The following is a 10,568-nucleotide window of genomic DNA, read 5'->3' as shown; positions in this document are numbered from 1 at the left end:
TTTCACTGGCAAAATATCCGCCATTATAGAATCAGGTGGTGCTCTTTCACCGGTAAACATTCCGCCATTATAGAATGTAGGTGGCTCTTTCACTGGTAAAAATATCCGCCATTACAGAACTGTAGGTGGTGCTCTTTCACCTGGTAAAATATAAAGCTATTACGGAATTGTAGGTGCTGCTCTTTCACCGGTAAAAAATCCGCCATTATAGAACTGTAGGTGGTGCTCTTCACTGGTAAAACAATAAAGCCATTATAGAACTGTGGTGGTGTCGCTTTCACTGGCAAAATATCCGCCATTATAGAACTGTAGGTGGTGCTCTCTTTCACTGGCAAAATATCCGCCATTATAGAACTGTGGTAGGCGCTCTTTCACTGGCAAAATATCCGCCATTATAAACAGGTAGGTGGCTCTTTCACCGCAAAATATCCAAGCCATTATAGAACTGTAGGCGGTGCTCTTTTTACCGGCAAAATATCCGCCATTATAGAACTGTAGGTGCGTGCTCTCTCACTGGTAAACATCCGCCATTACAGAACTGTAGGTGGCGCTTTCACCGGAAAATATCCGCCATAGAACTCAGGTGGTGCCATTATCCGCCATAGAACTGTAGGCGGTGCTCTTTCACCGGCAAAATATCCGCCATTATAGAACTGTAGGTGGCGCTCTTCACTGGCAAAACATCCGCCATTATAGAACTGTAGGTGGTGCTCTTTTCACCGGTAAAATATCCGCCATTATAGAACTGTAGGTGGTGCTCTTTCACCGGTAAAATATCCGCCATTATAGAACTGTAGGTGGTGCTCTTCACCGGCAAAATATCCGCCATTATAGAACTGTAGGTGGCGCTCTTCTACCGGCAAAACATCCGCCATTATAGAACTGTAGGTGGTGCTTCTTTCACCGGTAAAATATCCGCCATTATAGAACTGTAGGCATTATAGAACTGTAGGTGGTGCTCTTTACCCGGCAAAATATCCGCCATTATAGAACTGTAGGTGGTGCTCTTTCACCGGCAAAATATCCGCCATTATAGAACTGTAGGCGGTGCTTCTTTACCGGCAAAATATCCGCCATTAAGCATTATAGAATCAGGTGGTGCTGTAGCTTTCACCGGCAAACATATCCGCCATTATAGAACTGTAGGCGGTGCTCTTTCACTGGCAAAATATCCGCTTATTATAGAACTGTAGGTGGTGGCTCTCTTCACTGGTAAAATATCCGCCATTATAGAACTGTAGGTGGTGCTCTTTCACCGGCAAAATATCCGCCATTATAGAACTGTAGGTGCAGGCTCTTTCACCGGTAAAATATCCGCCATTATAGAACTGTAGGTGGTGCTCTCTTCACCGGCAAAATATCCGCCATTATAGAACTGTAGGTGGTGCTTTCTTTAACCGGCAAAACATCCGCCATTATAGAACTCAGGCGCTGCTCTTTCACTGGCAAAAACATCCGCCATTATAGAACTGTAGGTGGTGCTCTTTACCGGCAAAATAAAGCCATATCCGGTGCTCTCATTATACACAAAGCCATTATAGAACTGTGGTGCGCTCTCACTCGGCAAAATATCAGCCATTATAGAACTGTAGGCGGTGCTCTTCACCGGCAAACATAAAAGCCATTATAGAACTGTAGGTGGTTGCTTTCACCGGCAAAATATAAAGCTATTATAGAACAGGTGGTGCTGCTCTTTACCGGCAAAACATCCGCCATTATAGAATCAGGTAGGTGGTGCTCTTTACCGGTAAAATATCCGCCATTATAGAACTGTAGGTGGTGCTCTTTCACCGGTAAAATATTCCGCCATTATAGAACTGTAGGCGGTGTTCTTTTAACCGGCAAAATATCCGCCATTATAGAACTGTAGGCGGCAGTTTCTTTCACCGGTAAAATATTAAAGCCATTATAGAACTGTAGGTGGTGCTCTTTACTGGCAAAAATAATCACTGTAGGTGCGGCTCTTTCACCGGTAAAACATTCCGCCATTATAGAACTGTAGGTGGTGCTCTTTACTGGCAAAATATCCATTATAGCCATTATAGAACTGTTAGGTGGTGCTTCTTTACAAAGCCATACTGCAAAAATATCCGCCATTATAGAACTGTAGGGGATGCTTTTCACTGGTAAAATATCCGCCATTATAGAACTGTAGGTGGGCAAAAACATCCGCCATTATACAGAACTGAAGGCGGCGCTCTTTCACCGGCAAAATATCCGCCATTATAGAACTGTAGGTGGTGCTTCTTTTACCGGTAAAATATCCAAGCCATTATAGAACTGTAGGTGGTGTTCTTTCACTGGCAAAATATTCAAGCCATTATAGAACTGTAGGCGGTGCTCTTTACTGGCAAAATATCCGCCATTATAGAACTGTAGGTGGTGCTTCTTTTTCACCGGTAAAATATCCGCCATTATAGAACTGTAGGTGGTGTTCTTTCACCGGCAAAATATCCGCCATTATAGAACTGTAGGTGGTGCTCTTTCACTGGTAAAATATCCGCCATTATAGAACTGTAGGCGGTGCTCTTTCACCGGCAAAATATCCGCCATTATAGAACTGTAGGTGGTGCTTTCACCGGCAAAATATCCGCCATTACAGAACTGTAGGTGGTGCTCTTTCACCGGCAAAATATCCGCCATTATAGAACTGTAGGTGGTGCTTCTTTTACCGGCAAAATATCCGCCATTATAGAACTGTAGGTGGTGTTTCTTTTGCTCTCACCGGTAAAATATCCGCCATTATAGAACTGTAGGTGGCGCTCTTTCACCGGCAAAATATCCGCCATTATAGAACTGGAGGCAGGTGTTTCTTTCACCGGCAAAATATCCGCCATTATAGAACTGTAGGTGGTGTTCTTCACCGGCAAACATATCCAGCCATTATAGAACTGTAGGTGGTGCTCTCACCGGCAAAATATTCAAGCCATTATAGAACTGTAGGTGGTGGCTCTTTCACCGGCAAAATATCCGCCATTATAGAACTGTAGGTGGTGCTTCTTTCACCGGCAAAATATCCGCTGCATTATAGAACTGTAGGTGGCGCTCTTTTACCGGCAAAATATCCGCCATTATAGAACTGTAGGTGGCAACCATTAAAGCCGTTTATAGAACTGTAGGCGGTTACCGGTAAAATATCCGCCATTATAGAACTGTAGGTGGCTCTTTCTTTACACTGGCAAAATATCCGCCATTATAGAACTGTAGGTGGTGTTTCACCGGTAAAATATTAAAGCCATTATAGAACTCAGGTGGTGCTCTTTCACCGGTAAAATATTCAAGCCATTATAGAACTGTAGGTGGTGTTTCTTTCACCGGCAAAATATCCGCCATTATAGAACTGTAGGTGGTGCTCTTTCACTGGCAAAATATTCCAATAGAACTGTAGCCATTATAGAACTGTAGGCGGTGCTCTTTCACTGGCAAAATATCCGCCATTATAGAACTGTAGGTGGTGCTCTCTTTACCGGCAAAATATCCGCCATTATAGAACTGTAGGTGGTGCTCTCACCGGCAAAATATCCGCCATTATAGAACTGTAGGTGGTGCTTCTTCACCGGCAAAATATTAAAGCCATTAGAACTGTAGGTGGTGCTCTTTCACCGGTAAACATTCCGCCATTATAGAACTGTAGGCGGTGCTCTTTCACCGGCAAAATATCCGCCATTATAGAACTGTAGGTGGTGTGCCTTTCACCGGTAAAATATCAAAGCATTATAGAACTGTAGGTGGTGCTCTTTCACCGGCAAAATATCATAAGCCATTATAGAACTGTAGGTGGTGCTCTTTACTGGTAAAATAAAGCCATTATAGAACTGTAGGTGGTGGCTCTTTCACCGGTAAAATATCCGCCATTATAGAACTGTAGGTGGTGCTCTTTCACTGGCAAAATATCCGCCATTATAGAACTGTAGGTGGTGCTCTTTCACTGGCAAAATATCCGCCATTATAGAACTGTAGGTGGTGCTCTTTCACCGGCAAAATATCCGCCATTATAGAACTGTAGGCGGTGCTCTTTCACCGGCAAAATATCCGCCATTATAGAACTGTAGGCGGTGCTCTCTTTACCGGCAAAATATCCGCCATTATAGAACTGTAGGCGGTGCTCTTTACTGGCAAAATATTCCGCCATTATAGAATCAGGTGGTGTTTCTTTACCGGCAAAATATCCGCCATTATAGAATCTGTAGGTGGTGCTCTTTACCGGCAAAATATCCGCCATTATAGAACTGTAGGTGCGTGTCTTTCACCGGCAAAATATCCGCCATTATAGAACTGTAGGTGGTGCCATTATAGAATTGTAGGCTTTTCACCGGCAAAATATCCGCCATTATAGAATCTGTAGGCGGTGCTTCACTGGCAAAATATCCGCCATTATAGAACTGTAGGTGGTGCTCTCACTGGAAATTCTTTCACCGGCAAAATATCCGCCCATTATAGAACTGTAGGTGGTGCTCTCACCGGTAAAATATATCCGCCATTATAGAACTGTAGGTGGTGCTCTTTTACCGGTAAAACATTCAAGCCATTATAGAATCAGGTGGTGTTCTTTTTTACTGGTAAAATATCCGCCATTATAGAACTGTAGGTGGTGCTCTTTTACTGGTAAAATATCCGCCATTATAGAACTGTAGGTGGTGCTCTCTTTTACTGGCAAAATATCCGCCATTATAGAACTGTAGGTGGTGTTTCTTTCACTGGTAAAATATCCGCCATTATAGAATGTAGGTGGTGCTTCTTTTACCGGTAAAATATCCAAGCCATTATAGAACTGTAGGTGGTGTTCTTTTACCGGCAAAATATCCGCCATTATAGAACTGTAGGTGGTGTTTCTTTCACTGGCAAAATATATCAAGCCATTATAGAACTGTAGGTGGTGCTTCTTTTACTGGCAAAATATTCAAGGCATTATAGAACTGTAGGTGGGCAAAATATGCCATTCTTTGGCAAAATATCCGCCATTATAGAACTGTAGGTGGTGCTCTTTCACCGGCAAAATATCCGCCATTATAGAACTGTAGGTGGCGCTTTTTCACTGGTAAAATATCCGCCATTATAGAACTGTAGGTGGTGCTCTTTTACCGGCAAAATATCCGCCATTATAGAACTGTAGGTGGTGTTTCTCTTTCACTGGCAAAATATCCGCCATTATAGAACTGTAGGTGGTGCTTCTTTTACTGGCAAAATATCCGCCATTATAGAACTGTAGGTGGTGTTTCTTTTACCGGCAAAATATCCGCCATTATAGAACTGTAGGTGGTGTTTCTTTTACTGGTAAAATATTCAAGTTATTATAGAACTGTAGGTGGTGTTTCTTTCACTGGCAAAATATCCGCCATTATAGAACTGTAGGTGGTGCTCTTTCACTGGTAAAATATTAAAGCCATTATAGAACTGTAGGTGGTGCTTCTTTTTTACTGGCAAAATATCCGCCATTATAGAATTGTAGGTGGTGCTCTCTTTATAGAACAGTACTGGGTAAAATATCCGCCATTATAGAACTGTAGGTGGTGTTTCTTTCACTGGTAAAATATCCGCCATTATAGAACTGTAGGTGGTGTTTCTTTTACTGGCAAAATATCCGCCATTATAGAACTGTAGGTGGTGCTCTTTTTTACCGGTAAAATATCCGCCATTATAGAACTGTAGGTGGTGTTTCTTTTAGAATCAGGTACTGGTAAAATATTCATTATAGAACCAGGTGGTGCTTTCACCGGTAAAATATCCGCCATTATAGAACTGTAGGTGGTGCTTCTTTTACCGGTAAAATATCCGCCATTATAGAACTGTAGGTGGTGCTCTTTTTACTGGTAAAATATCCGCCATTATAGAACTGTAGGTGGTGCTCTTTTTACTGGTAAAATATTCAAGCCATTATAGAACTGTAGGTGGTGCTCTTTTACTGGCAAAATATCCGCCATTATAGAACTGTAGGTGGTGTTTCTTTCACTGGCAAAATATCCGCCATTATAGAACTGTAGGTGGTGTCTTCTTTTACCGGTAAAATATCCGCCATTATAGAACTGTAGGTGGTGCTCTTTCACTGGTAAAATATCCGCCATTATAGAATTGTAGGTGGTGCTTCTTTTTACCGGCAAAATATTCAAGTTATTATAGAACTGTAGGTGGTGTTCTCTTTACTGGTAAAATATTCGCCATTATAGAACTGTAGGTGGTGCTCTTTTACCGGCAAAATATTCCGCCATTATAGAACTGTAGGTGGTGTTTCTTTCACCGGCAAAATATTCAAGCCATTATAGAACTGTAGGTGGTGCTCTTTCACCGGTAAAATATCCGCCATTATAGAACTGTAGGTGGTGTTTCTTTTACCGGTAAAACATCCGCCATTATAGAACTGTAGGTGGTGTTTCTTTCACCGGTAAAATATTCAAGCCATTATAGAACTGTAGGTGGTGCGCTCTTTTTTACTGGTAAAATATCCAAGCCATTATAGAACTGTAGGCGGTGTTTCTTTTACTGGTAAAATATTCAAGCCATTATAGAACTGTAGGTGGTGTTTCTTTTACTGGTAAAATATCCGCCATTATAGAATTGTAGGTGGTGTTTTTCACCGGCAACCAAAGCTTACTTTTACTGGCAAAATATTCAAGCCATTATAGAACTGTAGGTGGCGTTCTCTTTACTTTCAAGCCATTATAGAACTGTAGGTGGTGTTCTTTCCTGGCAAAATATTCAAGTTATTACAGAACTGTAGGTGGTGCTCTTTTACTGGCAAAATATCCGCCATTATAGAACTGTAGGTGGTGCTCTTTACCGGCAAAATATCCGCCATTATAGAACTGTAGGTGGTGCTCTTTTTACTGGCAAAATATCCGCCATTATAGAACTGTAGGTGGTGCTCTTTTACTGGCAAAATATCCGCCATTATAGAACTGTAGGTGGTGTTTCTTTTTTACTGGTAAAATATCCAAGCCATTATAGAACTGTAGGTGGTGTTTCTTTTACTGGTAAAATATCCGCCATTATAGAACTGTAGGTGGTGTTTCTTTTTTACTGGTAAAATATTCAAGCCATTATAGAATTGTAGGTGGTGTTTCTTTTACTGGTAAAATATCCGCCATTATTAGAACTGTAGGTGGTGTTTCTTTTACTGGTAAAATATCCGCCATTATAGAACTGTAGGTGGTGTTTCTTTTACTGGTAAAATATCCAAGTTATTATAGAACTGTAGGTGGTCTTTCTTTTACTGGCAAAATATCCGTTATTATAGAATTGTAGGTGGTGTTTCTTTTACTGGTAAAATATCCGTTATTATAGAATTGTAGGTGGTGTTTCTTTTTTTACTGGTAAAATATTCAAGTTATTATAGAATTGTAGGTGGTGTTTCTCACCGGTAAAATATTCAAAGCCATTATAGAATTGTAGGTGGTGCTTCTTTTACTGGTAAAATATCCGCCATTATAGAACTGTAGGTGGTGTTTCTTTTTTACCGGTAAAATATCCGCCATTATAGAACTGTAGGTGGTGTTTCTTTTACTGGTAAAATATCCGCCATTATAGAATTGTAGGTGGTGCTTCTTTTACTGGTAAAATATTCAAAGCCATTATAGAACTGTAGGTGGTGTTTCTCTTTTACTGGTAAAATATTCAAGTTATTATAGAATTGTAGGTGGTGTTTCTTTTACTGGCAAAATATCCGCCATTATAGAATTGTAGGTGGTGTTTCTTTTTTACTGGTAAAATATCCAAGTTATTATAGAACTGTAGGTGGTGTTTCTTTTACTGGCAAAATATCCAAGTTATTATAGAATTGTAGGTGGTGTTTCTTTTTTACTGGTAAAATATCCGCCATTATAGAATTGTAGGTGGTGTTTCTTTCACTGGTAAAATATTCAAGTTATTATAGAATTGTAGGTGGTGTTTCTTTTACTGGCAAAATATCCGCCATTATAGAATTGTAGGTGGTGTTTCTTTTTTACTGGTAAAATATCCGCCATTATAGAACTGTAGGTGGTGTTTCTTTTACTGGTAAAATATCCAAGTTATTATAGAATTGTAGGTGGTGTTTCTTTTACTGGTAAAATATTCAAGTTATTATAGAATTGTAGGTGGTGTTTCTTTTACTGGTAAAATATTCAAGTTATTATAGAATTGTAGGTGGTGTTTCTTTTACTGGTAAAATATTCAAGTTATTATAGAATTGTAGGTGGTGTTTCTTTTACTGGTAAAATATTCAAGTTATTATAGAATTGTAGGTGGTGTTTCTTTTACTGGTAAAATATTCAAGTTATTATAGAATTGTAGGTGGTGTTTCTTTTACTGGTAAAATATTCAAGTTATTATAGAATTGTAGGTGGTGTTTCTTTTTTACTGGTAAAATATTCAAGTTATTATAGAATTGTAGGTGGTGTTTCTTTTACTGGTAAAATATTCAAGTTATTATAGAATTGTAGGTGGTGTTTCTTTTACTGGTAAAATATTCAAGTTATTATAGAATTGTAGGTGGTGTTTCTTTTACTGGTAAAATATTAAAGTTATTATAGAATTGTAGGTGGTGTTTCTTTTTACTGGTAAAATATTCAAGTTATTATAGAATTGTAGGTGGTGTTTCTTTTACTGGTAAAATATCCGCCATTATAGAACTGTAGGTGGTGTTTCTTTTACTGGTAAAATATCCAAGTTATTATAGAATTGTAGGTGGTGTTTCTTTTACTGGTAAAATATTCAAGTTATTATAGAATTGTAGGTGGTGTTTCTTTTACTGGCAAAATATCCGCCATTATAGAATTGTAGGTGGTGTTTCTTTTACTGGTAAAATATTCAAGTTATTATAGAATTGTAGGTGGTGTTTCTTTTACTGGTAAAATATTCAAGTTATTATAGAATTGTAGGTGGTGTTTCTTTTACTGGTAAAATATTCAAGTTATTATAGAATTGTAGGTGGTGTTTCTTTTTTACTGGTAAAATATTCAAGTTATTATAGAATTGTAGGTGGTGTTTCTTTTACTGGTAAAATATTCAAGTTATTATAGAATTGTAGGTGATGTTTCTTTTACTGGTAAAATATTCAAGTTATTATAGAATTGTAGGTGGTGTTTCTTTTTACTGGTAAAATATTCAAGTTATTATAGAATTGTAGGTGGTGTTTCTTTTTACTGGTAAAATATTCAAGTTATTATAGAACTGTAGGTGGTGTTTCTTTTTTACTGGTAAAATATTCAAGCCATTATAGAATTGTAGGTGGTGTTTCTTTTACTGGTAAAATATTCAAGTTATTATAGAATTGTAGGTGGTGTTTCTTTTTACTGGTAAAATATTCAAGTTATTATAGAACTGTAGGTGGTGTTTCTTTTACTGGCAAAATATCCGGAATAGGTGGTGTTTCTTTTTACTGGTAAAATATCCGCCAAGTTATTATAGAACTGTAGGTGGTGTTTCTTTTTTACTGGTAAAATATCCGCCATTATAGAATTGTAGGTGGTGTTTCTTTTACTGGTAAAATATCCAAGCCATTATAGAATTGTAGGTGGTGTTTCTTTTTTACTGGTAAAATATCCGCCATTATAGAATTGTAGGTGGTGTTTCTTTTTTACTGGTAAAATATCCAAGCCATTATAGAACTGTAGGTGGTGTTTCTTTTTTACTGGTAAAATATCCAAGCCATTATAGAACTGTAGGTGGTGTTTCTTTCACCGGTAAAATATCCAAGCCATTATAGAACTGTAGGTGGTGTTTCTTTTTTACCGGTAAAATATCCAAGCCATTATAGAACTGTAGGTGGTGTTTCTTTCACTGGTAAAATATCCGCCATTATAGAACTGTAGGTGGTGTTTCTTTTACTGGCAAAATATCCGCCATTATAGAATTGTAGGTGGTGCTTCTTTCACCGGTAAAATATCCAAGTTATTATAGAATTGTAGGTGGTGTTTCTTTCACCGGTAAAATATTCAAGCCATTATAGAATTGTAGGTGGTGTTTCTTTTACTGGTAAAATATTCAAGTTATTATAGAATTGTAGGTGGTGTTTCTTTTACTGGTAAAATATTCAAGCCATTATAGAACTGTAGGTGGTGCTTTCTTTTACTGGTAAAATATTCAAGCCATTATAGAATTGTAGGTGGTGTTTCTTTCACTGGCAAAATATCCGCCATTATAGAACTGTAGGTGGTGCTCTTTTTACCGGTAAAATATCCGCCATTATAGAATTGTAGGTGGTGTTTCTTTTACTGGTAAAATATTCAAGCCATTATAGAACTGTAGGTGGTGTTTCTTTTTTACTGGCAAAATATCCGTTATTATAGAACTGTAGGTGGTGCTCTTTCACCGGTAAAATATCCGCCATTATAGAACTGTAGGTGGTGCTCTTTACCGGTAAAATATCCGCCATTATAGAACTGTAGGTGGTGCTCTTTCACTGGTAAAATATTCAAGTTATTATAGAATTGTAGGTGGTGCTTTCTTTTTTACTGGTAAAATATCCAAGTTATTATAGAACTGTAGGTGGTGTTTCTTTTACTGGTAAAATATCCAAGCCATTATAGAACTGTAGGTGGTGTTTCTTTTTACTGGTAAAATATCCGCCATTATAGAACTGTAGGTGGTGTTTC

Source organism: Tachypleus tridentatus, chromosome 11, assembly GCF_004210375.1.
Source record: "Tachypleus tridentatus isolate NWPU-2018 chromosome 11, ASM421037v1, whole genome shotgun sequence".
In the NCBI taxonomy this organism is placed as follows: Eukaryota; Metazoa; Arthropoda; class Merostomata; order Xiphosura; family Limulidae; genus Tachypleus; species Tachypleus tridentatus.
Note: the sequence above shows the minus strand (reverse complement) of the source record.